Source organism: Rattus rattus, chromosome 9, assembly GCF_011064425.1.
Source record: "Rattus rattus isolate New Zealand chromosome 9, Rrattus_CSIRO_v1, whole genome shotgun sequence".
Classification (NCBI taxonomy): Eukaryota; Metazoa; Chordata; class Mammalia; order Rodentia; family Muridae; genus Rattus; species Rattus rattus.
The window spans coordinates 7,505,302-7,531,787 of NC_046162.1; the positions used below are offsets into that span (position 1 = coordinate 7,505,302).

General features: G+C 43.9%; 1 non-coding gene and 2 pseudogenes across 1 annotated transcript; 2 read left to right on the top strand and 1 right to left on the bottom strand.

Moving 5' to 3' along the window:
* Positions 1-2,057: 2,057 nt before the first annotated feature.
* The window catches only part of LOC116909211, a 59,585-nt pseudogene continuing 35,156 nt past the window's right edge, over positions 2,058-26,486 (top strand).
* LOC116910721 lies at positions 9,078-9,202 on the top strand (annotated as a pseudogene).
* LOC116910711 lies at positions 10,586-10,713 on the bottom strand. The gene has a single exon (XR_004389238.1). It is a non-coding gene; the product is annotated as a small nucleolar RNA SNORA17 (small nucleolar RNA).

Here is a 26,486-nt window from a genome sequence, read left to right on the forward strand (position 1 = left end):
TACTTGAGCTGAACTTGGAGCTAAATGTAGTGACATCAGAGCAAGAGAAGAAACATATATAGTTGACAGTACCGTCATATAAAACCAAAAGGATATTAGATTTCAATTTCTGAATTGTACGAAAATTCCTCTTATCAGAGATAGCACAGTAGGGATCAAGAAATGGCCAAACTCAATAAAATTTGTGAAGGTAAAGTCAATACGATTTTCTGGTAAGTGGATTCTGGGAGGTAAAAAGAAAAATTAATGCAAGGCTTCTGGCCAGAGCAATTACTAGAATGGAACTACTCTCAGATGAGGCACTGAGGTACAGAACGTTACAAGAAAGAAAGTAAGAATTCATATTTTGAGTATGACATGGTTAATTAAGCAATTGAATATGGACAGTGACAACATTAAGTCCTTAAGATTCTTCATCAGTAGAAGATGAGCACGATTGCTGACAAGACTCAGAACTGAAGACCGCTATGAAGAAGACCCAAAGTACCCTTAGGCATGACTCATGAAGTAAGCCAAAAAAATAAAATTCCTCCAGGGGGTGGAAAGGAACCATCATGGCAAACGATACTAAGGCAAATTAAGTGAGAAACTGGAAACTGCAAGTCCTGGCCCAAGTTGCTCTGCTGGAGAAGTGAGGCAAAAGCTTGCTTGGGGTAGGTTTGAGAGAACCTACACAGATATGGCAAAATGACATAAAAATCAGAGTGGAGGTCCAAAGCCTGGTGCACCAATCACTTTACACTCCAACATCTCAAAAACACAGCCTGAATATGGTATTAAAGTGAGAGGAATTTCTGTGGATGAGCTAGCTATCTGGGTTCAAAGCTCATTTCCACCACCAAACTGGCTACATCGTAAAAAAAACGTAAAAAAGTTTTGCAAACATCTTGTTTCATCTATCTTATAAATTCTGTAAGATAAGTAGAGTAAAAGGCCTCTGTCTAGGTATCAACAGAAATGCCATGTGAGCCAAAGGGATTTTTAAACTTTCTGGGAGTCACATTTTCACAAATAAATACGAGGGAAAACATTTAACCAAAACATCCAAAATGTTACCACTGCAACCTCTAATCATTGAAAAAAATAAACAAATACATAAATCAATAAATCAACACGCAAAGCTTTGAACCCAAAAGTTCTCCTGCCTATAGGATGCACAGGGATAAAAGACGGAGCAGAACCACTGACTGGCCCAACTTGAAACCCATCCCATGAGAGCAAGCCAGCCCCTGACACTACTAATGCTACTGTGCTATGTTTGCAGATAGGAACCTAGCAGAACTATTTCCTGAGAGGCTTCATCCAGCAGCAGATAGAAGGGATGCAGAGACCATGGCCAAGCATCCAGCGGGACTCTGTGAGTTTTGTGAGGAAGAATAGGGGATAGAATTGAGCAAGCTAAAGGGGTCAAGGCCACCCCAGGAAGGCCAACAGAGTCAAATAACCTGGGCCCAAGGTGGCTCACTGAGGTTTAACCAACAACCAAGGAGGTTACAGGGGTTGGGACCCAGGTCGCCCCCGTAGGGTAACAATCGGGACCCAGCGGGGTGATCTACCTGTCGAGGACCCTCTGATTCTGTTGCCTGGACCCATTGATTCCCCTTCCCCTACCTGGACTACCTTTGCAGTTGGAGCTGACCTATATATTTATCCCCTTTTCAGAAAATCCTGCAGGGGGCTTGATGTTTTCTCACCATCCCATTTGAGATTCTTGTTAGTGCTGGGTGAGAAAAAGAGGGATCCTACTAGAGGAGGTTAGGAATTTGCCTGCTCTCTTCAGGGACAGGACTGGGAGAGGAGGAGGGGTTGGAGGGGCAAGATGAGATTGGGACGAAAAAAACTAGACTAAAAAAAAAGAGATGAATAATACATAAACAACTAGGAAAAAACAATTAAACAAGTAAAAATGCAAAGTGAATGAGACTGTCGACAATAAGCCTCCACCGTGTTTACATATTTGCTGCATCACTGGCCAGGGCTTACAGTACTAGAGAACTGGACCAGCACTCGGAGGTCACAGAACTAAATATCAAGATCACCCAGCACCTGTGTTAACCATGCTGGGAGATGAATGCAGTCAACCGGACACCCAGGCAGCGCAGCGATGTCCGAGTGTGTCCCCGATGGGACCACTACACCGATTCTCCCGGAAGGAGGCTCTGAGAACTCAGGTTCGGACCTGGAGAACAGGCGTTCCGCCTGGCGGCCGCCTCCTAGGTTCTGAAAGCCGGGGACCTTCCCGAGACAGTTCTCTTCGATCCCTTGCCTCGATGTCATCCTGGGACGCCTGGCTCCATGCAACTGCAGATGCCTTTGCCATCTCTTGGTCCGGAGAGCATTCATTGCCCAGGAAAACAGGAAAAGAGGATTCAGTGACATGGGGCAATAACAAACAGATAAATCTACCTCAGGAAATTACAGCCTGCAAAGAGACAACCACTGGGAATTGGGATTGGACTAAGGGATGGCCTCCTTAGAATGTAAAACAGAAGAAAAGGCTCAAATAACGGAAAAAAACCTTGAGGGGCTATACTCTGGGGATTTAGCTAAAAAGTATGGTATGTCAGAGTAAATAATTAACAAACAAACGCTGACCTAGAGAGTTTAGGAAGCGCAAGGCTTCCTGAGATAAAACCAGTAAAAATATAATCGATCCCCTTGTAGATACTCTGAAAAAAAAAAAAAAACTGACTCTAGCAACCACTAAAAAAAAAGAAATCTGGTCAACAACAGCCCTCTATGACTGGTTGATTGTTGCCGGCCAGGACCTGTGGCCAAGTACTTAGGGGTCGGTACTGTTAAAGCGTCAACTGGGTTTTTTTTTTTCAGGCAACAATCACCCCTCCAGATTGTTACCCCTTTGATATGAGAACTCGGGTTTCTCACGAGATGTTTGTCCAAGGCTAAAAGACCTAAAGGGTGATACGCTCACCTCCTATGCCCAAGAGAGGGCAAACGAGAGGCAAAGGAGCCTCGCTGGAAGGACGGCCTGGTGCTGCTGACCACCCATGTGTCATGCAACCCGTGAGCTTGGGGCTTTAGTCAGTCATGTTTTCTGCTTGGGATCAGTTTCCATTACAAATGATGGCAACTGTTTTTTACTAACTGTGTCTGCTTTTAGTGAATTGTGTTTTTGAGGTGTTATTTATTTGTTGTGATCTTTAGCAGCGCCATTGTCGCCGGGTCTGAAGGTAATGGTAGTTCCACACTGGCCCGCCTGGGCAATCGCTTTTAGTGGCTTTTATAAAAAAAAAAAAAAAAAAAAAGGAGTGCTGTTGAGTCTAATCCGGGCCAACACAGTGTAAAATTAAAAAATTAATACCAAGGGAGACATTCCACAGACAAAAGAAAAAGTGGGGCCTGTGGATCCTCCCAATGGTTCCCAGCCGAAACAGGCATGAAAGGTTTCTTTTGAATAGCCATAATGATCCACTGGCCGTAGAATGCCAGCTCCCGGTATCTTGTACCCCTTTTCCGCAGAGGAAATTAAAAAGCCACCTCCAAAGAGCACGTTTCCTAGTAATTCAAAAGTCCCAAAGACTTGATAGGTCCCCCTTCCTGGGGGATACTAGAGAACTATTCAAACGATCACCCAGCACCGTGGTTCAGTCAAACCCGAAATGTAGCAGTCCGACCAAAACACTACACCGGCCAAAAGGAGGCTCCTGAGAACTCAGGTTCCAGGAGAACAAGCATGCTGTGTCTAAAATAGAAACCCTCAGGTTGGGGATTTAGCTCAGTGGTAGGCGCTTGCCTAATTTTACTTATTCTTTAGCGCCACTTAAACTTAAATGTCTTGTCAAGTTGGAAATTTGGAGAGTTCTGCGCGAGTAACTGCTTTGTCAGTTTCATGGCAACTGTTTTTTACTAAGTGTCTTTTTTACTTGGTGTGTTTTGAGTGTTATTTATTTGTTTGTGACTTTGGCTGTTTCGCCGGGTCTGAAGGTAATGGTAGTTCCACTGTCCGTGATTAACTGTGTAATCAGGCCAACAATCTTTCCGTCCCAGTTAGGCCCGCGATGAAGGTGCTCCTGCATAGAAATCACCTCATTGTCAAAAAAGCTAATCGAAAACGGTTCTGCTGAGGACAGCTCGATGTCTTGCATGCGTGTCCAATTTTAGGCTTATTCTTTACACTTTTAAACCATGGCATCATGTCTTTTTTTATCTAAGGATGTTTCTTTTTTTCTCCACCTTGTTTCTTTCCGCAGTAGATAACAAAACGTCTGAGAATGTTTTTCTTTCCTGAGAAGGTTTTCACTATTCAATTTTCTCCTCCTCCTCCTCCTTCTCCTCCTCCCCCTCCTCCTCCTCCTCCTTCTCCTCCTCCTCCTCTTCCTCCTTTCTCCCTTCCCCCTCCCCCTCTTCATCATCATAATCATCATCTCATCTAGATTTTTGAGACAGGGTCGCTATGTAGCCCTGACTGTCCTGGAATTCTCCCTGCAGACCAGACTAGCGATGAACTCAACAGAGATCGCCAGCCCCTCCTCACGATTCCTGGGATTCGTTTCTTTTACTATTTTGTATTCCACCTGTCATCTAGTCTCAAACCAGTATAGTGAATTGTCTCTTGACAGATCACCAGAGGGTTTTGTTTGTTTGTTTGTTTGTTTGTTTTGTTTTTGTTTGTTTGCTTGCTTGTTTTATCATGCAGGCCAAACTTGTACTGTACCCTGTTGATTTTTACCTTCAATGTCCAGAGGTCAGTGTTTATTTTCCCCTTTTCCTGCATTTGGTAGAGTTGAATGTCTCCATTAAATTTTAATATCGTGATGTACCATAGCCTTTGACCTCCTGCCTTTTCACTTATAGACCGGTATTTCTGATGGAGCTAGACCAGACTTTAAAGGACTGAACTGGTTTTTAAGATAAACAGTGATCTGTCAAGCAGATATAATCGTCAGGCAGATTAAGTGAAGCAAATTCTATTTCTTCTACCATTCTCAGATTGTTCAACTCAGGAGTCAGGAAGATAACCTCTAGCCTTGGCCAGTCATGACTAGTTAATGCTCGTAATGAGAATCTTTATGAACTCCTTGTATTGTTCTTTGATTCAAGAGACGGTAAGTCACATACTATTTCTCATTTTGCTTCATGCCTGCCAGCTCTTCCACATTGTCGCTGTGATCTGCCTGCTATTCATTGACACAGAAAGATAACTTACCTCAGGGCAAGGTCATGTCGATCACATAACTTGTTATGTTCTGTATGACAACTGTTAATCTTAAATTCCACAAAGCTTTACATAGGACCCATCGAATTAAAGGTCAATACAAACTGTCATGTCTGAAATGGCTTGAGTCAGAGCTGACCACTGGGCAGCACTTCCAGCACCTACACAGGAGCTCATTGTGACTTTTTCCTTCATAAGCCTGCCCTGAGGAATTCTCAGTCTTAGCCTCAGCTGCCAGATTCTGAGCTACAGCCCTGATAGATCAGTCTTAGGGTGTGCATTCAATAAACCATCCCTGTCTGACTGAGCTTTGCATTTGTGTGGTTTCTGGGGGGGGGACTCCTGAACCCCAACAATATATATACCCCTACATAGAAGGAGCTGTGTAAAAGGAAAAGCGTATTTTGTCTGGATATTCAAAAGATGCACTGGCGCTAAGCAAGGTCTTAAAAGATGGCAGAACTAAGGAAAAATGGACTGGGGGAGAGAACCATGTTCACAGAGTCTTAAAAGCCACTCTCTCTGTAATTGTTAAACACAGTTTATAGGAGAACATTGATTTGGGCTTGTCTTTCTACACTGGTCATCCACACGAAAGCAATATGGAATCACTTGTGCTAACTGGCACACGAATAACTGAGCTTCAAGACCATCTTCAGTGACCAGACAGTTCAAATCAGGCGGATGCTGAGCTGGGAGCTGAAGAGGTCTTGTTGTAAGACCCCATAGTGGCCTTACCTCAGGAGCGCCACCCACAGAGCACAGATTGACAAAGTGACCGCTGCAATAGCATGAGGTTTTTTTAATCCACGTAAGTGGGGTGGTTCATCCACGCAGGGAGAGGCAACCCTGAACCCAAAAAGCACACAACTTTTATTCGTTACAGAGGGCAGATTTCAGCAATAGGGTTAGCTGGCCTATTCTCATTGGTGGTACACAGGACAAAGGATCTGGTCAGGTATTGGCTGGCCTGCTCAAGGGGCTGCTCTTGGCTCAATTAGTTACTTTCCTCATCCAATCTGGTCTTGGAGAATCACTGGGAAAAGGCTAAGTTAACACATCCCTTGTGAGGGTGAGGGTGAACTGGGTGGTCGGGCAGGGTCAGGATGACATCTTGCAGTTGTTCTCGGAATTTACCACAGGGAGGGGTAGGGGGTCTTCCCGAGAACAGTTGTTTTTGTTTAATTAGCTTAGTCAGAATCTTGTTCACCAGAACTTATTTCATATCACTTGGACATACTGAAGTCAGATGTATCTCTCAGAAAGGTCACAGATTTGTCATAGGCATCCTGACCACCAGAAGTATTTCTCAAAACCTTGTTTTTATAACTTTGTTTCTCATATCTATGAAACTATGAAACTTTATTTCTTCAGTCTCTCCACCTTGCTTGTTTCCTGTCTGCAAATACTTCCTGATCTTGTTGAGAGGAGTTGTTAGAATGTTTTCTGATTCCGAGGAATGCAGTAACTTAGCATCATAAATAAAAGTCAGTTAGCATTTTTAAAGTAAACCTGTTGTGGTTTTTATCCTTTTGACATAGTTAAAAGTCCTTGTTTAGGAATGCCCTCAATCGAGTGTAGCCAGTACCACCACCAGACACTAGGTGTCGCAAGTGAAACGATTTTAGATAGCTTCCTAGATTAACTTGTACTCTTTAGTAGTTAGAAGAACAGGTCTTCAAAACGAGACTGGGGTCCACATGCATGCCTGACATGCCAAAGGTTTAGGGCGTGGTGGAGTCTTCTGTGTCTGTCACTTTCATTTTTTTTTTTTTTTTTCGGAGCTGGGGACCGAACCCAGGGCCTTGCGCTTGCTAGGCAAGCGCTCTACCACTGAGCTAAATCCCCAACCCGTCACTTTCATTTTAAATCAGAGAGGGCGCATTCCTTCTCACATGATAGTGGGTTCACAGGGTATAGGAAAGTCTTCTGAATTCTGAGAAGCAACAAAATATCCACGGTTGTCTCCATTAAAGTTCCTAATACTATAGTTATGCAAGTGCAGGCTGGCTGCTGTAACAAGCTCGTCACCATTCAGTGTGACATACTAACTCACCTGTTAGAAATGCTGGTCTGGGGGTGTTGCAATGCCTTGAAAAGGCATTTATTTTGATGCAAACCTATCTCATGATTGCTGAGGGCACTACAGAGGAAAGGCTCTGTACTCAACAAGCTTAGAGTTTAGTGGAAGAGACACCTGCCGAATGATTCTTGCCCAGAGAATGTCTTTGATGCCCTTGTTCTCCCATCATTAAATAGGGCTGTAAGTTAGACTTCGTTGGGGCCAGGCAAACACAAGTACAGGACTCCGAGACGCCAAGGATTGATTGATAAAGTTCCATGATGGACAGAGTGGACTGAGAGATGACGTTTTAGGAGTTATGACAAAGGTTGTGTTCACTGAAGCTTGTAGAATAGCCGAAAGCAAAGAGAATGGCTGTCCAGGTGCACGATATGGGGATTGTCCTGTGGGGAATACGGAGGTAATAAGGACCTAACAGTGGTTTTCAACCTAACGCTGAGAGCCTTTAATACAGTTCCTCATGTTCGGGTGACCCCCAGCCATAAATTTACTTCATTGCTACTTCGTAACTAATTTTGCCACTGTTAGGAATTGTAATGTAAATATCTGTTTTCCCAACATTTCAGGTGACCCCCTATGAAAGGGCCATTTGGCCCCGAACAGGTTGCAACCCACAGGCTGATAACGGATATAATAAGAACCATGAGACAGACTGGAAATCTAATTGTCATAGCTCCCAATGTCAGTTATCAGAAAGAATAATTGTCCAAGCAGGCGGATTCAGCTGCTTAATTGTAATAAAGAGAGTGGGGCCCAGCACGCGGTCTCTTCCTGCACCAATGTTAACTCCCAACGAGCCCGACTGCTGTGTTCTGCTTCTGTCTGAGACGAAGCCTTCACTCAGCAGTGTCACGCTGTCTCAGTACAGTGTGTTGATTAGCTAACTTGCTCTTTTTCCTGCCCGAAGCATTGTGTGTTTTATAAACAACCCACCTTTCCACCCATGTTCCACCTGGTGGAGTCTTTACAGCCGGTTCTGCCCGCCAGCTTCCGTATACCTTTTACCTGTAGGGCACTCATCATCCTGATTACAGAAACTGTTTGAAAGATGATTGAAGAATGTGTGATTTTTTTTCTACATTGGGACTTTCAAGGAAATAGATTTTGTTAATTCCCTTTGTTGTGGGCTGAAGTATGGCTACCTAAGAAGACAGCATCGTATTTAGATGGCCTAGTTTCTCTCTCTCTCTCTCTCTCTCTCTCTCTCTCTCTCTCTCTCTCTCTCTTCTGTGTGTGTGTGTGTGTTTTACATCCCTACCACAGTTTCCCCTCCCTCCTCTCCTCCCACCCCGCTTCCCGAACCTCCCCTCTTCCCCCCATCTACGCCTCCTCTGTTTCTCTTCAGAAAAGGCCAGGCCTTCCATGGACATCAGCCACCTATGGCATACCAAGTTGCAGTATGACTCACCACCTCCTCTCCTATTAAGGCTAGATAAGACAACCCTGGATGCAGAAAGGGTATCAAAGGAAGGCAACAGGGTCAGAGGCAGCCCCTCCTCTCACTGTTATAAGACCCACACGAAAACCGAGCTACACGACTGTGACGTGCAAGGGCCTAGATCAGTCCTTTGCAGGGTCTGCTCGGCAGTTCAGTCTCTGTGAGCCACTGTGGGCTCAGGTTAGGCGATTCTGTCAGGGGTTTTGGTAACGTGTTTGGTAGTGGGAAATAGTTTTGAATGCATTGGCAAGGATTCAGGAGACAACTTCCTGACCAGAACACCAATTCATGCAGGGACAATGATCAGGAATTTATAAATGGGACCTCATAAAACTGGAACGCTTCTGTAAGGCAAGGGGCACGTCAAAAGAACAAACAGACCTGCCCCTAGAGGCATTGCAGTGGCTGCTGGGTCCCAAGTGCATCAGAAGGTGGCAGAGAGGAGAGAAGCTATGTTTATGCTCAGTGTTCTTGATCCCTCTGTCTCCTACAATCTCTTCCCACCCCTGCATCCTCTGTAGGATTCCCCAAGCTCCACCTAATGCTTGGCTTTGGGTCTCTGCCTCTGTTCCCATCAGCTCCCGGATGAAGCTCCAGGGTGACCCTTGGGCTAGGCATTCATTTATGAGTAGAGCAGAGTATCATTAGGAATCGTGTCACTGACTTTTTCTTCATTTGCTGGTTACGTTCGGTTCTACCCGAAGTCTTTGCGCTCTCTAGCCTCTGGTTCCTGGCCCTCCAGGCAGTGTGAGGGTTGGGCTCCCTCTCCTGGCATGGGTCTCAAGCTGGGCCAGTCATTGATTGGCCACGGCCACAATTTATGTGCCACCTTTACTCCAGCACACTTATAGACAGGATAAATTGTAGGTCAAAGGTTTTGGGCTTGGGTTGGTGTCCCAGTCCCTCTAGTGGAAGTCATGCCTGATGACAGGAGATAGCTGGTTTAGGCTTCATATCCTCCCTTGCTAGGGGTCTCAGCTATGGTTACCCTTGTTGCTTACTGTGAGTTTCCATTGCACTGGGTTTCCAGCTCATCCCAGAGGTGATCCTCTCCCCTCATTCCTTTCGGCTTTCCCAGTATTTTCTCTGTTGTCCCCCAACTTGGTTCCTCCTGTTTCCACTGCCCCTCCCCCTATCCAGAACCCTTCCCCATCCACTCTCGATGTCTGTTCTATTTCCCCTTCACAGATTTATGCATTCTTCCTTCGAACCCTCCTTGTTACCTAGCTTCTCTCCGTCTGTGGATTGTAGCATGGCTACCCTTTACTTTACAACTAACATCCCCTTATAAATGAGTACATACCACGTTTGTCTTTCTGGGTTTGGGTTACCTCACTGTCTTAGTTAGGGATTCATTGCTGTGAAGAGACACTGTGACCAAGGCAACTCTTATAAAGGAAAACATTTCATTGGGACTGCTTTACAGTCTCAGAGGTTTAGGCCATTATTGTCATGGCAGGAAGCAAGGCGGCAGGCGGGTAGGTAGACGTGGTGCTGGAGGAGCCAAGAGTTCTACATTCTGATCCACAGGCAGCAGAAGGAAACTGCGTGACTGGGCGTAGCTAGAGCATACACAACCTCAAAGCCTGCCTCCACAATGACATTCTTCTTCCAACAAGGCCACACCTACTCCAATAAGGCTTGTGTACAATATCTCGGTAGCAGAGGGGCGGGGTTAGGATTCCTGCCTCCAGCCTTTAGGGACACCTCTCCCATGATGCCCCAGGTGAGGGGTGGGGCCAGTTCTGCACAGCCTCAGACGTTAACAAGGGAGTCTGTCCCGGTCTGCCTGGTGCCACTGGTGATGATCTCAGGCTAGTTCCCTGTCCAGGTTCCCTGGCGCTGGACTAGTGATGATCTCAACCCCCGCTCCCCTTTATTTTCAAGGAATGTTAGGCTGCTAATCAGATGTTCCTCGGTCAGAACACTGAGCATAAACATACCTTCTCTCCTCTCTGCCACCTTCTGACGCACTTGGGACACAACAGCCACACCTGCAATGCCTCTAGGGGCAGGTCTGTTTGTTCTTTTGATGTGTCCCTTGCCTTACAGAAGCGTTCCAGTTTCATGAGGTCCCTTTTATTAAGGATTGATCTTTGTCCCCGCATGATTTGGTGTTCTGTTCAGGAAGTCGTCTCCTGAATTCTGTGCCAATGCATTCAAAACTATTTCCTGCTTTCTCCTCTATCAGGTTTAGTGTATCTGGTTTTATGTTGAGGCCTTTGATCCACATGGACTTGAGTTTTGTGCGGGGTGATGGATATGGATCTATTTGCATTCTTCTACATGCAGAGATCCAGTTAGACCAGCACCATCGGTTAAAGATGCTCTTTTTCCCATTGTATGTTTTTGGCTTCTTTGTCAAAAACCCAAGTGTCCATAGGTGTGTGGATTTACTTCTGGGTCTGTGTGATTTCATCCATCAACCTGTGTGTTCTTAGGCAGTTTTTATCACTATAGCTCTGTAGTACGGCTTGAAATCAGGGATGGTGATGCCTCTGGTTATGATCGCTTTGGAAATCCTGAGATTTTTGTTTTTATATTGTTCTTTAAAGGCCTGATGATGTATTTTATTTATAGGGAAAACCAATGGGAAGTATAGGCATTAGACAAGGAAATTGAAGTCAGCTCTACCAGGCAAGCACCTAGTACTATTTTGTAATTCAGTTCGTAACCACCTGCCTATTGGCACTAGGTGGCAGTGTTGGCAAATATTTTATGCGAAGAAAGCATCTTTCTCGGTGGTAGAAGCTAGATTATGCTGAGGGAAGTGTCCCTAGCAAGTGAAACTTGCTGGTGTCCCTTAGATTAGCAAGTACCTGTGTGCATGTGCATGTACACACACACACACACACACACACACACACACACACACACACACACCAATAACATGCAATGTTAGCTATCTGACCATGGTTTCTACCTCAACTGGAATTGTCTTTCTCTCCTATTTAATTCATTTGCCTTGTCCTTTGTCACTGACGAGGCCAGATGACCAGTGGATAAGAATATAATATAGGAAGAGATGTTATAATGTAGATGCTATAACGTAGAAAGAAATAGAAAATAATAAAGAGATGTTGTGGATTGAGCACTGACGCTGCGGTGCACGCTGCATCACAAGGGCTAGCATTCCTAAGCATCCATTCCCCTGGGGATAATCAAAGCACCCAACGTAACAGGCGGCTGTGAACCCAATCAAGGGAGCACTTCTAGCATAGCATCAGTAAGTAGCAGTTGTTCTTTTTCCATGTCCAAATATCACTCGGAGCCTTTCCTGGGTTCTCAGCCTAGGGCTTACCTCCCGTGTATGCTTCATAGCACCCGGCACCTTCCCTTCAGAACATGAATTGTCTGTGGTAATTTGTATCTGCCTTCAGCACTAAACCGTGAGACTTCGAACCCAGAGAGGAGCCTTGTCTATTTTGCTCAAAGCAGTTCCCCCCGCCCCCCCAGTAATCGTCATAGTGACTGGGACAGGACTTTAAGTTTGACGAAAGAACTTTAAAAATATGTATCACTAAGGTTAAATGCAGATTAATTCGTTTAGATGAGAATCTGTAACCTCTTAGATCTCTGAGAGATCAAAGCTTCTCACAAAAGATATATATGCTGAACATTTATTAATTAGCTTACATAAGTAGCCTTTGGTCTATACCTCAAGTAAGTATGTGGGGGCATTTGATCCCCGCAGTTTGATTGCTTCCTTCACCAAAACAATATAGGTACCCCTTACTTAAACCAACATTTTTTCATTAAAAATTTATATTTTGACATTATTTCTACAATTCCAACAATCCTTCCTTCCTTCTTTTCCTTCCTCCTTTCCTCCCTTTTTTCCTTCTTCCTTTCCTCCCCCTCCTTCCTCATTTCTTGGTAGATTGAAGATGAAACCCAGGGTCCCTCACACTCCAGACAAGCACTCTATCACTGTGCTTGGACTTCCAGCTCCATCAAGCATTTTCAACATACCAGAGAATGTAGTGTGCAAACTAGCTCTGTTGGAGAGGCCCATAAAGCAATGAATCCTTGGCTAAGGTATAGGCTCACTGTGTAAATATCAATTCTGTGTATTATGATCTCTTTAGGAGAAGAGCTGACCCGATGAACTTAAAGTTTTCTAATATTTTATCGAGGTCATGACCGGCTCATTTACATTCTTCAAACAAATCCGATGTATGTCCTGTTCATTTTCTCAACTAGAAAATATTTGAGTATGTCGTTTCAGAGCCCTTAAGGTCCCTGACTTACCGTATGATCAATGAAGCAAGTAAAAAGGGACAAAAACAGCTGTGGGAAATAACAGAGAAAGGTCAGTTTACTTCTAAATGATGATGTTATTTTGTTTCCAAACCTTCCTCGCACTATGAAAACGAGGAAGCTTTGTTTTTGGAGAGCAGCGCGGACCATGTAAACTCTCCCTTTTCCTGCCTCGTTGATAACGTTTTAAACAGTCCTGTGAAGTAGATGTGCTCATTTCTTTGCTCCGGTCATTCTTTACTGGTTGTACTTAACCCCACTACCTGGCAGGATGCTGAGACCATTGCTTCATTGCAGATGAATCCCATCAACCACCCACGGTACACTGTGGGCTGCTGGCTGTATGTGACCGCTTTCGATAAGTCGGCCAGTCTTGTGAAATAGTTCCCTGAAATGAAGTTCTGGAACTCATCAGGTATCTTCTCTGACAGTCATATCTTCTTCCAGCACTCAAATTTCCCAAGCAGCTGGGAAAGGGCCCGTGTCCTCCCACAATGCGTGCTTCTTTGCAAATTCAGATCTATGAGCTTTGGCACTAAAGTTAAGCTCCCTTTGCTCTGTGTTAGCTCAGGGCTAAGAAACCTCTTGAGGGTGAGTAACCTTTTAAATATTAGAGGACAAGCAGTCCCAGGATCCGTGTGCATTTAGCAATCTGTAAGAAAGGTTGCTGTCCCTTATCGCTGCTTGTAACTTTGCAACGCCCACACTGTGCTTTGTCTTCTTGCGAGCTGAGCTGGAGGCTGACATTGTCATCTTTTCGTGTCTATCTGGTGGTGAGATGTCCCTGTTGGTGCAATCTTCACACGGGAATGAAGCACGGCTTCTGGCTAAGTCAATGTGTAGTTTTCAAGTTTTCTTGAATCTACAGTCACGAACTGTTCCGCAGCATAAACACCTTCAGAGAACTGTGTTAATGGTGTCACTGCATGAAGACCGTGGAGTGCAGTTAGGCAACTTACATCACCCAGGTCAATCGTGTGATGTGCTTTCTTGATGTCAGCATGTAACGTCAATAGTTTTAGAATGCGCCTCTGGTCTCAGCACTCGGGAAACCGAAGCAGGAGGTTTACAAGGCCTAGGCCCACCTGAACCACGTAACGAGACCCTGTCTCAGGAAGAGGGAGGGCGGGGAACAGGTGATGCACAGAGCTGCGGGCAGTCTAAAGTGTGCCTGTTTTTCAGTAACTTCCAAGCAGTTTAATTTTCAGTGCTGGTGGCTGAAGCAAGAGCTTTGCGTGTGCTAAGCTGGTGCATCTGCCAAGCCACACCCAGTCCGGATGCCTCTTGTTAGGGTTTTATAAAACTTATTTATTTATGATTCTTTTTTTTAAATGTAGGAGTGCTGTTTGCATGTACACTTGCATGCCAGAAGAGGGCATTAGATACCCTTATAGCTGGTCATGAACCACCATGAGGTTGCTGGGAATTGAACTCAGGACCTCTGGAAGAGTGGCCAGTGTTCCTAATTGCTGAGCCATCTCTCTCTCTCTCTCTCTCTCTCTCTCTCTCTCTCTCTCTCTCTCTCTCTCTGTGTGTGTCTGTGTGTGTCTGTGTGTGTCTGTGTGCATGCATGTGTATGTGTCTGTGTGTGTGCATGTGTGCGTGTGTATGTATGTGTCTGTGTGTGTGTGTGTGTGTGTGCATCTGTGTGTGCGTGTGTAACCAGCTCTCCGACACCTGTCCTTATTGTCATCATTGTTATTTAGTAAATAGGAGTGCACTCCAAAATACTTATAGAAAGTGTATGCCTTAGTTTGCTGTGAAGAGACACCATGACCAAGGCAACTCTTATAAAAGACAACATTTAATTGGGGCTGGCTTACAGTCTCGGAGGTTCAGTATATTGTCATCATGGCGGGAAGCATGGCAGTGTGCAGGCAGGCATGGTGCTGGAGGAGCCAAAAGTTCTACATCTTGAACTGCAGGAGGCAGAAGGGCACTGTTTCTCCAAGGCAGCCAGGAGGAGCCTCCCTTTCACATTGGGTAGGGCCTGAACATAGGAGACCTTAAAGCCCATCCACATACTGACACACTTCTTCCAACAAAGCCACACTTCTTCCAATAGTGGCCACACCTCCTAATAGTGGCACTCCCTATATCCAATCATTCAAGCACATGAATCTATGGGGACGAAACTTATTCAAACCATCACCGTGTATTGTAGTAAATACATAAACCAAAATGTGGTCATTTATTATTATCATCACATATTAAGCACTGTACATAACTGAACGTGTGATACATTTATATGACAGACAGAATGGGTTTGTTTTCCTCAGCGTCATTACAGACACATGAGTAATGCATTACTGTGGCCTTCTGATGGCTGCACTATGACTTGGTGACTATGCTTGTTCAACTCCTTCCTGAATGTATGGGCCCTCTGCTGTGCATGTATTCAATCACAGATATTGTTATATGGCCATTGCTATATACGTGTGACTCAAGGTGCTTCACTGTGGAAAGATCTTGTGTGACTATCATTTGTACCATAGAATTCCTGGCAAAAGGGCTAACATGCATCCTACAAACAGCGCCATGTTAAAATTTTCGAAAACCACACCCCGTTCATTAAAATTGAGTCTTCCAGCCAATGTAGGGAAAACGGGCTTGAAAAAATACTATCTCATTTGTTTCATAACCTGGTTAGAAGATTACGTTTCACTTCTGCTCCCATAAAAGTCATTCGTCAGCTCTCGTCCTAAGAGTGGCTCCCAAACCTTGTTGCACCGTAGAAATGCTTTCATTAGAGAGTTGGCAGCTCCTCATGCCTACAGACTGTACCCAATACTAAGTAAATCAGAGTCTGCCAGATGTCGGTAGGTGTTGCAAATCCCCACATGAGTTCCATGCGCAGCAGTTTGAGAACTTTACACTGAAGCAATCATGCATGCTCTACCACGTCATCGGGCTCCATGCATGCTCTACCACGTCAAAGAGCTCCATTGCCTCTGTGGCTCAGTGGTTCGCAGACCAGACTAACTGTTCATCAGCATTGCCCTTACAAAAAGTCCCATTCTGATTCATCACATAAGGGACGCATCAAAAAATGTTCAGCCGCGTCCCCAAGTGACTACTGTCAGCCAGTGGTGGAGAATCACCTTGTCCACAGATCACTTAGAGAAGTAGTGCCATGTGGGTCCCTTAGCATCTTCCTGGCAGTTAAGAGCTTTACACATGGTTAAAATTCTTATTCAACAGTAATTTTATAGAACCTGTGGAACGTTCAGTTTCCTTAAGATTTCTCAGCATTAATGTCCAATCCTTTTGTTTAATCTCCACTGAAGAGATTAAACAATAAAATACAGCTAAACAAAGTATGGTTTTGTGTATTTATAATGCTTCCACACAATGTTTGGAGAGGGTAACACAAGTTTACCATCTATCTAAAAATCAAATTTAACCAGCATCCTCTTTTCCTGGGGGAAGGTTGGCAGCTGAGCTGATGTCGGGGAGAGCTTTGTGTCATTCAGGGTTGAAGCTTGCTCGCTTCCAACTAATGCTGGGAAATAATAAGGCAGGAGTGGTTTTAGCATCCATAAGGCCTAGGTTTAGTCACTAGATTACCTCCCCCAACACCTCGCACCCTCTGCAAAAGTTCAGCACTTTGAAAATTAAAAATAAGTTTGAAATCCCCCATGAATACTTCTAGTTTCATATTCTTAAGAAGTGCAGGAATGGGGGTTGGGGATTTAGCTCAGCGGTAGAGCGCTTGCCTAGCGAGCGCAAGGCCCTGGGTTCGGTCCCCAGCTCCGAAAAAGAAAAAAGAGAAAAAAAAAAAAAAAAGAAGTGCAGGAATGGCGAGGTCTTGTGCATGTAGATAGAGTGTAAGAATTGGTGAAGACCTTTGCCCTGAGTCTGGGCTATGGCTGTGCCCATAGCTTCCAGCTCCAGGGCCACAGCTCTGACCACAAGAGAATTGCCACCGTATCATTCTAACCTGGGGTAATTGATCAACCTCAGTTCAGATTCAGGAAACTTGCATGCATTAGTAAAACTTTTAGGACGCCAACTCTGAAAAGCAAAGAGGTACATGTCTGTGCATCTGGGGAAGACAGTCTGGTCATCTCTCATTAAGAGCATTCAATCTTCATAGATGAGCAAACCTGAAGTGATTTGCAGAAGCTTCTAAAATCCATCTTCTTGGATGTAAATACATTGTTTTAGGACAATGGACAATCTCTTCCCAGACTGGCTTGATATTTTAACCTCATGCTTCAATGTTTCACTAGTTATCTATGTAATTTGTCTTACAGGAAATGGAATTGAATATTTTATGTATGTTGAGAAGTGTGCAACATAGTAATCTCACATTATTCTATTCTCCCATTCACGATGCAAGGGGGAGGAGAATCTTCGAGCATATTAGAAAACTGGGAACGTGCATACAGAGTCTACGTTTCCAGTTTATTGTCCGCATTCACTGTGACAGACGAGACGCTTACTAGCTCTCGCTATTGAGCTCCAAATACTTTTTCCAGTTCACTTACCACTGCCTCCTCTACTATATTTGGGCTTGCCCTTTCAGTGTAGTGCGTAGGACGTAAGGAGAAAATTAGATTATGTGCATGGGTTCCTATATGCATTCGAATGTGCTGGCCCTGCTGTGAAGCAAGATTAGATTACTGTATTGCTCCATTGTCCCCCCCAATACTGAGTCTAAGATTCTTTTCTATACAAATGGAGTTCTTTGCATTGTTACAGGTTATCTGATAACCACTTGAGGAGAGAACTCACTGTCATTTCTGTCCTATTTCAACTTAGACTGCTTGGAGCGTGAGTACATTTGTCCCCAACCAGATAGTTGTCAAGTCAGCTTGCTTTGGCCATGTTTTCACTGATTGAATAAAAAGGCAGTCATTAGGATGAGCTCATCAACACGCAAAGAACAAAATTAATAATTTGAAAAGAATCTGAAGAGTTTGCCAATGCCCAGGCAATCTAGCAAGGTGCTGAATCTGTTCCACTTGACTTCAGATGTTAACACCGAAAGGGTCCTCAGGCTGAAAGCTAGGCTCGTTGTTGTGTATATGAAGCAACTTAGCAGAGGCAAAACACTCATTCTTGATCACCTTGTGGGTTAATGTCAGGACGGAAATCTAAAGTCATCAGTTGACTTAAAGCAAGACCACTATCCTTCATGGCTGTAGTACACGGTAGACACCATTTCGTGTTTATTTTCTGGTCCCCACTGTGGTTGAGTTCACTAACCATTATTAACAATAAGAATTATAACATTGTCATAACCTTAACTTTTAAGTAACAAGATTTTGTCATGAATCATCAGCCATTACACCAGTAGGTTTTTTTGTTTGTTTATTTGTTTTTGTTTTTGTTTTTTTTTGAAGATGATTCCGAGTGGTGAAAGCCTCCTAGCTCATATTAGGGAAAGATGCATAACTCTCAATGGTTCCTCTGTTTATTCTTTTCACTTCCTGTGTGCCCGGTTTTCCCCTGAGGGATCTACGTCGATTTTTAAATTGTTAGAATGTCTGAGTATCTAAGCCTGATAAAGACGTGAAACATTTTTGTGAAATTCTCACACCTCATTCATTCCCGAGTAGGATGTAAAGTCCATTTCCTGTGACTCAAATATCCACACAAAGAGAGAAAGGGCCTGACACTTTCCCACAGTGAAAGAAAAATGTCTGGTGGTCATGACTGCAAGGGGCATACACTGAGAGCCGTGACCTAGAGTACATTCCAGGCTGAGCAGCGCCGACTTTAAAGTAGAAAAGCCAGCAGTTTCCTTTCCGTGAGGACCCCTTCAAAGGGTATGGCCAAATGAACTCAGCCTAATGTGCTTGAATGGACTTGGGTTTTCTCTGAGGGCCTGAAGACGGGAGAATGGAAGGGCTGGTATACCTTTGCCTCCTTTCAGAGGGCAGAACGGCAAGGCAGTGAGCACCCGCATGCCCTTCTCCCCCATGGCTGGCAACAGCTGCTTGGTTACCAAGAAAAGAGTTCACTTGGGTGGGGAGGAAATACTTCTTTATAAACAACGTGCTTTATGACTCCTGTTTCTGGGAAACCTGATATAATGCAACTACAAGTATTTAGGGTCAAGTTCCAGCGGTTTTAATTAAATATTTGACTGTTTTATGTGTTATTGCATTTGACTAAGTTTGAGACCTGGGTTGTTAAGAAGTCAGAAATTTGCTGGGGTGTGTGTGTGTGTGTGTGTGTGTGTGTTCTGTTCTGTCTCTTTTCCTCCTCCTCTGTCTTCCCTTCTCCTTTCCTCCCCCTGGGCTGCCTCCCTCCCTCCATCTCTAGTCTGCATCCACAGTCCACAGTTGCAGTTGCAATGACCTGGGCTGATGGAAATGGATAAGGGGGATCTCAGGCCTGGGTTGGTAATACTTCACATGGCATAGTAAAATCCTCTCTCTCTGACTTTCATACTCTTTTAAGGAATCTCTTTTTCTTCAGAGCAAGGATGGTTAGCAATGGCTTCAGGCTAGAACATCTCTGCTCAGACACACAGGCAGGCAGGTGTCTAGAAGAGGCACACAGCATCTCCATTCAGAATCAAGAGCAACTGACGAAACCCAGGCTGCATTTGGTTTGTTCCTAGAGACAATCATAGACAGTCAAAAATCTCTCCCTTTCTCTTAGTGTTCTTGCTTCTCCCCTATAAAATGTGTGCTTCTGGAACTCTGCAGTTCTTAGCCTAACGTAAACGTCTTCACTCTGGAGATGCTTTGAAGAGAAGTTTAAGGGAAAACTTTACTACGAGATTTGGGTTCTTCGAGAAGTCTTGCAAAAATAGTTCTATAAATCATTGCTAACTTAAAATATTATTGATGTTGGAAGATGAGTGAATCTTTCATACTGTCTCATGCTTGAGCAAGCACAAACACACTGTATTATGTAGTGAAAGAAAAATAGGGTTGTTCCTTATGTAGGAAATGGTTAGTAATCTACTCAGATACCTGATTTCCTTTAAGAGTTTAATGATCAGTTCAACCCGCAATACAGGGAGTGGAAATCCAGACGGGCTTGGCGTCATCACTAGAGGAATGCCTCCGAGGAAAGGTGAGCTCTCAGAGCCCCAGGCTGGCCCTACGAACAATGAGCTCCTGCTGTAAACAGCCGTTCCAATCCTGGTTTTTCTCTTTACAGACCAGGGGGCCTTGGAATCCCGTTTCTTGAATCCAAATCGGGGCTTTCATTTCTTATTCTGTGACGTTGTACAGCTTCCTAGTGTTTCTTACCCGAGGCATAAAAAAATAGTAGCTCCTGACTCATAGCAGCGCAAGGATCCAATGAGACAGCAGTGTGTGGAAAAGACTCTGGCGTATGGTAAATAATAAGTTATATCACACTGCAAGGCTGCATCGGGATAGTCATAAAGCCTTTGTAAATAACGGCCCCTCGTCTCATTCTATTCATATGTAAAACCAGACAAAAACAGCATGGTAAGGACTGGAGCCAGTATTATCATAATTTAGGGTTTATTTTAAAAGTTACTTGCGTTGGGCTGGAGAGAGGGCTCAGCGGTTAAGAGCACTGACTGCTCTTCCGGAGGTCCTGCGTTCAATTCCCAGCAACCACATGGGAGCTCACAACCATCTGTAATGGGATCTGGTGCCCTCTTCTGAAGACAGCTACTGTATACTCATCATATATATATATATATATATATATATATATATATATATGAATTTTTTTAAAAAGTTGCCTGTGCACACAAATGCAGAGAAGCTAACATGGTGACCTCCACATGCCCCTTGTTGACCTCTGATAATGGTCACCTTTATAGTTTTCTTCCACCTATTTCCCCACCATTATTTTTCTGGGATGTTCTACAGCAAATCACAGACAACAATTTCTTTTCAGTCATAAATTCTGGAGTATGCAACTGTAGTAGAGCGGTTGAAGGTGGCCAACGTGATTTTCATATACGTGGTCCCTTTGCAATGTGACCCTGTCACTCATTCTAGCATGAGGTGGAATCTCTTTCTCAAGCTCTGTCATGTAGGCTGGCTACTCTTGGGAGCCTGTAAACCTAGTTACTCTTGAGGTTAAGGCAGGTGGATTTTGAGTCTGAGATCAGCTTGGGCTACATTGTGACACATTGTCTCAACAGCCATAACAAAAAGCGATGCGTAATAGCTAGGCAAAAGAATGCTTCAACTGAGCATGACCTATATGATACTGACCTTAGAGGATTTTAAACAAGTCTCATGATTTGCATATATGCTCAGCCCAGGCAATAGCACTATTAGAAGCTGTGGCCCTGTTGGAATAGGTGTATCACTGTGGCTTTAAGACCCTCATCCTAGCTGCCTGGAAGCCAGTGTTCTGCTAACAGCCTTCAGATGAAGATGTAGAACTCTCAGCTCCTCCTGTACCATGCCTGTCTAGATGCTGCCATGTTCCTACCTTGATGATAATAGACTGAACTCTGCACCTGTAAGCCAGCCACAATTAAATGTTGTCCTTATAAGACTTGCATTGCGAGCAGTGGTGGCACATGCCTTTAATTCCAGCACTTGGGAAGCAGAGACAGGTGGATCTCTGTGAGTTCAAGACCAGCCTGATCTACAGAGCTAGTTCCAGAAAAACCCTGATTGCGTAGAGAAACCCTGTCTTTAACAAACAAAAAGAAAGAAAGAAAGAAAGAAAGAAAGAAAGAAAGAAAGAAAGAAAGAAAGAAAGAAAGAAAGAAAGAAAAAGACTTGCATTGGTCATGGTGTCTGTTCACAGCAGTAAAACCCTAACTAAGACAGCCAGCCAGTATCACCATTAAGTCATTAGGTTTTCTTGGTTTTTGGAGTGTGGACAAGGGACTGAGGTCCCTATTTTACATAACCAAGCCAGACCTGACCTCCAGGTTCTCCCAGCATCCCTCTGTCCCTGGCTGGCATATCCTGCCTGCAACCCTGAACTTTCTAGCCCAGGGGCTGGGCTGCCTTTCTCCCAGAGGCTCTTCCCTATGTAATCTAGATATTTTGCTCTCACTCTCTTCATTCTCTGTGCATGATCCCCTTTCTCTATTTCTTTCCTCCCTACCCCACCGTCCTTTCCCCATGGTCACTTCCCTCCTGGCCTTGGTACTTGGGGACCAGTGAACTCACCCACTTGACAGCAGCTTTCCAATAAACCTGCCTTTAGTATAATTTAATCTGGCTTAAATTGGCTCATTTCGTCAGTGGTGGAGAAATAACCCATCAGGTTTGGGTGGGTTTTTAATGAGTGAATAGACAGCACAGTCATTACAGTAATTTTTTTAAATGCTTAAGCCAGATCTTTATGTAATAAACCTGAGGCTTTTAACATTCTTTCCAAAGTACTGAACTTAGAAAACACAGGGACTTTATGACCGTGAAGGAGCATGGCAGTGGGCTAGGGTCTGTTGGGAGATCTGTTCTGTGACTTTCCCACTAAACGCCTCTGGCGAAAGTAGCTGATCTATATAATGGTCTAAAGCGACTTGATACTTAATGCAAGATAGTTGTTCTTGAGCTTTATTGGCCCACAGTCTTCTTGGAAAATCTGATGAAACGCGTAGAGCTTCTCCTTAGGAAAAAAATGCATGAGAGAAAGGGGGTCCCTACTTTCCTAAACAGGGAGTAGCGCACTGGGGGTGATGCTCACAGGCTAGTCAGTGTGGGCATAGAGAAGAAAAGGCTGATGTTCTTGATGGAGCATACTTGAATCCCCAGGGATGCTGGGCTGGCTTTTAACTGCCAAAGACTCTGTTTATGTTTGCCAGGCATGTGCTTTCTTTGTTGTTACTGTTACTGCTACGTTTGTTGGACAAGCTTCTGGTTGGATCTCAGCTTTCTTGACTAGATACATTTCAGTGTCTTCCAAGTGTCAGTGGTTCCTGCAGCTCCCACTCCTAGACCTTCCTTTGGCCCAAAGCCCTGAGTGATGGAATGAGCAGGAAGTCCGGGGGCCCCTGAGACAAGCCATCGTAGTTGCACCTTACCATTGCTGATGCTATCTGATGAACTGGATGCTTCTGTGGAACTAGGGCTGAGTGTCTTGAAGACTCTAGGTGATAATGTGTTAGGCTTGAGTCAACAGTTAATGCCACCTTGGTTCAAATTTCACCCCACGGTTTGAGTGTTGTCTGTGCGTATGATACACATATTAGCTTATCCATGTGGAGAAGGACAATCTTTTTCCTATTGCTACTTCTTCTCTTGCTAGTACTCCACATGACCAGTTGTCTACGAAACTGGGATGAAAAGGAGCAAGGATTAAAGGCTGAAGATCCAGCACCAAGTTGAGGTAAACTGGAAGATTACAATGCTTCTAGAACAGTTACTTTATTGTTAATAAAAGTGATAGACGAAAGTTATCGTAAATCCTCATATTAAGAGGTGCCCATTCACACACTCCCTCTCCTCATACGTTGTTTTGTTTTCAATAACAGCAGGGACCACCCTGCACTGTATTAACTTACGTACTTACTGGTATCCTCCATTGTAACACACACTTTGCTACAACCCAACCCTGCTGAGTTCGGTGTTATATCTCTGTCACAGTAGCTGGCATGATAGGTGCTCACCCACTCCAATTATGTTTTTGAGAGACAGGTGAACAGTTAGATAAGGTGATGTTGACTAACTGGCATTTCCGGAAGCTCTGATGCTGGCCTGTGTAAGAACACCCAGGAAGGGCATTTCAAAGATGCAGCTGTTCCCTCTGTGTCTTTAGTAACCCTTACCCTTCATGTGAGAACTGAGTTTCAGGATAAAGGGCCTGGTTACATGCTGATGCTGAGGAAATGACCATGCAAAGCATTGTGGGAAATGACCCTGCAAAGCATTGTAAAAAGGCTATTGTTATGTGACTTATGTGGCCTCCAAATGTGTAAAACGGGAGAGGTTCATTCACTCTTTTTCTCTAATGATTTGGGACAAGTCAAAATAATAACAAGCCAAATAAAACCGCGAGGAAAATAAAAACAATCAAATAGGTGGTTCCCTAATCCAGTCTCATTAAATGAGACATTCTTCAGGATTCTCTCCCCCGCCCACATGCTTTCAAATAAGCATGTCTTAGGAGATGCATATTTTACAAATATTCTTCTTGGCTATATATTTCCTTCAAGCTGTAAAACATTCAGTAGCAATGAGAATAATAAAAAAATGAAGTGAAACAAATTTCCACTGGAGTCTTCAATTGAAAAGGCATATAGACCAAGTAATACTTCCAACAGTTAAGCCCTGAAGGGTATCATTAAATAATTAAAAATAGGCATGGTTAAAACCATGTTAAAAGATAGACTTCTTTTCTACTGACCAAAGAAATGTAAATTAAAGGAGTAATGACTTTTTTTTGTGACTGACCAACTTGGCAAAGTTATTATCAAGTTATGGAAGAGCAGTTGTCTGTGCCAAGACACAAAACACAGGCATCTGAATACACTGAAGCAAGTTCTATGGAGGCAGTGTGGAGAGGGGCAGCAGGACCTTAAATGTGGACATCCTCTGTCCCAGAAATTACACTGGGGACTAGGTCCTTAGGATATAGTCAAAGATCTATTTTCAGGGATATTAATGGATGGGCCATTTATTTATAAAATCAAGTATTTAAAAGATGTTAATACCCACCCACCCATTTAGGATTAATAAAACTGCTTGACATATTTCCATATACTAAAAATAGCTGGCATTTATTTAGGGCCGCTGCTTGGCTGGCACTGCACTGAACACATCGTAAGAATTAGTTCAGTTTTCACAACAATGGTCCTCCACATACACGGTCGTATTATCTCCTATGGTAAATTCAGGGTCACAGCTGACAGTCTGGCTTGAGTCTGTGCTCTTTGCACCGTCCGTGGATATAACACAGTGACCATGAAGAGAAAGAATACAGATAGGTTCAACAGAGGAAAACAAACGTCAGAAGGGGCAGAAGAAAGGGAATGCACAGACTGCTTAGAAAAGAAAATGGGACTGGAGAAATGGCTCAGTGGTTAAGAGCACCGACTGCTCTTCCAGAGGTCCTGAGTTCAATTCCCAGCAACCACATGGTGGCTCACAACCATCTGTAATGGGATCTGATGCCTTCTTCTGGTGTGTCTGAAGACAGCGACAGTGTACTCATATAATGAATAAATAAATCTTAAAAAAAAAATGGGTCAGAGGATCTTACAGTAGATAAGACACATTGGGAGTTATTCAGAGTGACTTACTTTCTTCTTTAAAACTTACCACAGTCTAAGATTATTATTCAATAAGTTATATTGCTGTGAAGATCGTAAAACGTGTCTTTTAAAAATCAGCCAACTATTAGCCTTATTATTTACAGCAAATGTCGAAGCCCCAGATGAACTAGGTTGGCCTTGGCTTTCCTGGTTCGTCTCTTCACAAATTTCAATCATTTTGCCATTCGGTTCTGGTTCTATGTCTTTATTAAGAGCCTGAGTAAGGCTGCTAGGATTCACCACTGAAATGCAAGTGGGTATGGACATAGAGACTGAATTGGCTGTAATAGACACATTGCTTGGCTGACCCAAGAAACATTGAAGAAACTGAGATCTCCACTCTTCAGGCTGCAGAGGAAAGACTGTCTGCAGTTGCCCTTGGATGTAGACTTGGCCAGGTGACATATGAGGAGTTGGCCACTAGAGGATTTTCTATAAAATGTCATTCTGCGGTTTGAGAATGGCTCAGGGTTCCCCTTAGAAGTCCTAAATTTGCACTCCCATGGCAACTCACAACCCTATGTAACTCCAGTTCCAGGAGATCCAACACCCTCTTCTGACTTTGGAGGATGGTACACAGACATACACATGTAAGCAAGGCATCCATACACGAAAAAGAAAAATGTTTAAAAAGATTTATTTATTTATTATATATAAGCACACCATCACTGTCTTCGGACACACCAGAAGAGGGCATCTGATCCCATTACAGATGGTTGTGAGTCACTATGTGGTTGCTGGGAATTGAACTCAGGACCTCTGGAAGAGCAGTCAGTGCTCTTAACCGCTAAGCCATCCCTCCAATCCATAAAAGAAATTTTTAAAAGATTTAAAATGCTCTGCTTTTCAGATAGGTCAGACCAGGCCGGTACTGCTGCCCTCTCCCCCAGTCTTCTGCTGAATTATGAAAACATGAGCTAACCCTGACATTGTGGTGCTGCTGAGTCAAAGCCAGCTGACGTCATATGAGAAAAAGAAAAGTGTCTGTTCAGGCTGCTGTTGACTTGCTCATTGGTTGAAGCCATTGGAAGCAGGTTTCCAATGGATACAGAACTCAGCATCCCCAGAGGTGGTTCCTCCCCACCTTTAAGCAAGTGTTTGATATCCTACCTTGTAAAAAACATATTGTCTGAATCATTCTGATGGGATCTTAGAGGACTAGGATTAGAATTTAGAGTTCCTGTTCTTAAAGTTTCTTCTTTCATATATTAAGAATGGGCATCGGAGGAGGGTAAATGGTTATCACAAGATTGCACAACTAGCGATTGGTTTACGCACTGCAGAACCTTGCATGGGGTCACCTGCAGGCAGTCGTCTCTGCTGACTCCAATCATAAATCACAAGGGTTATGCACTATGAGGTA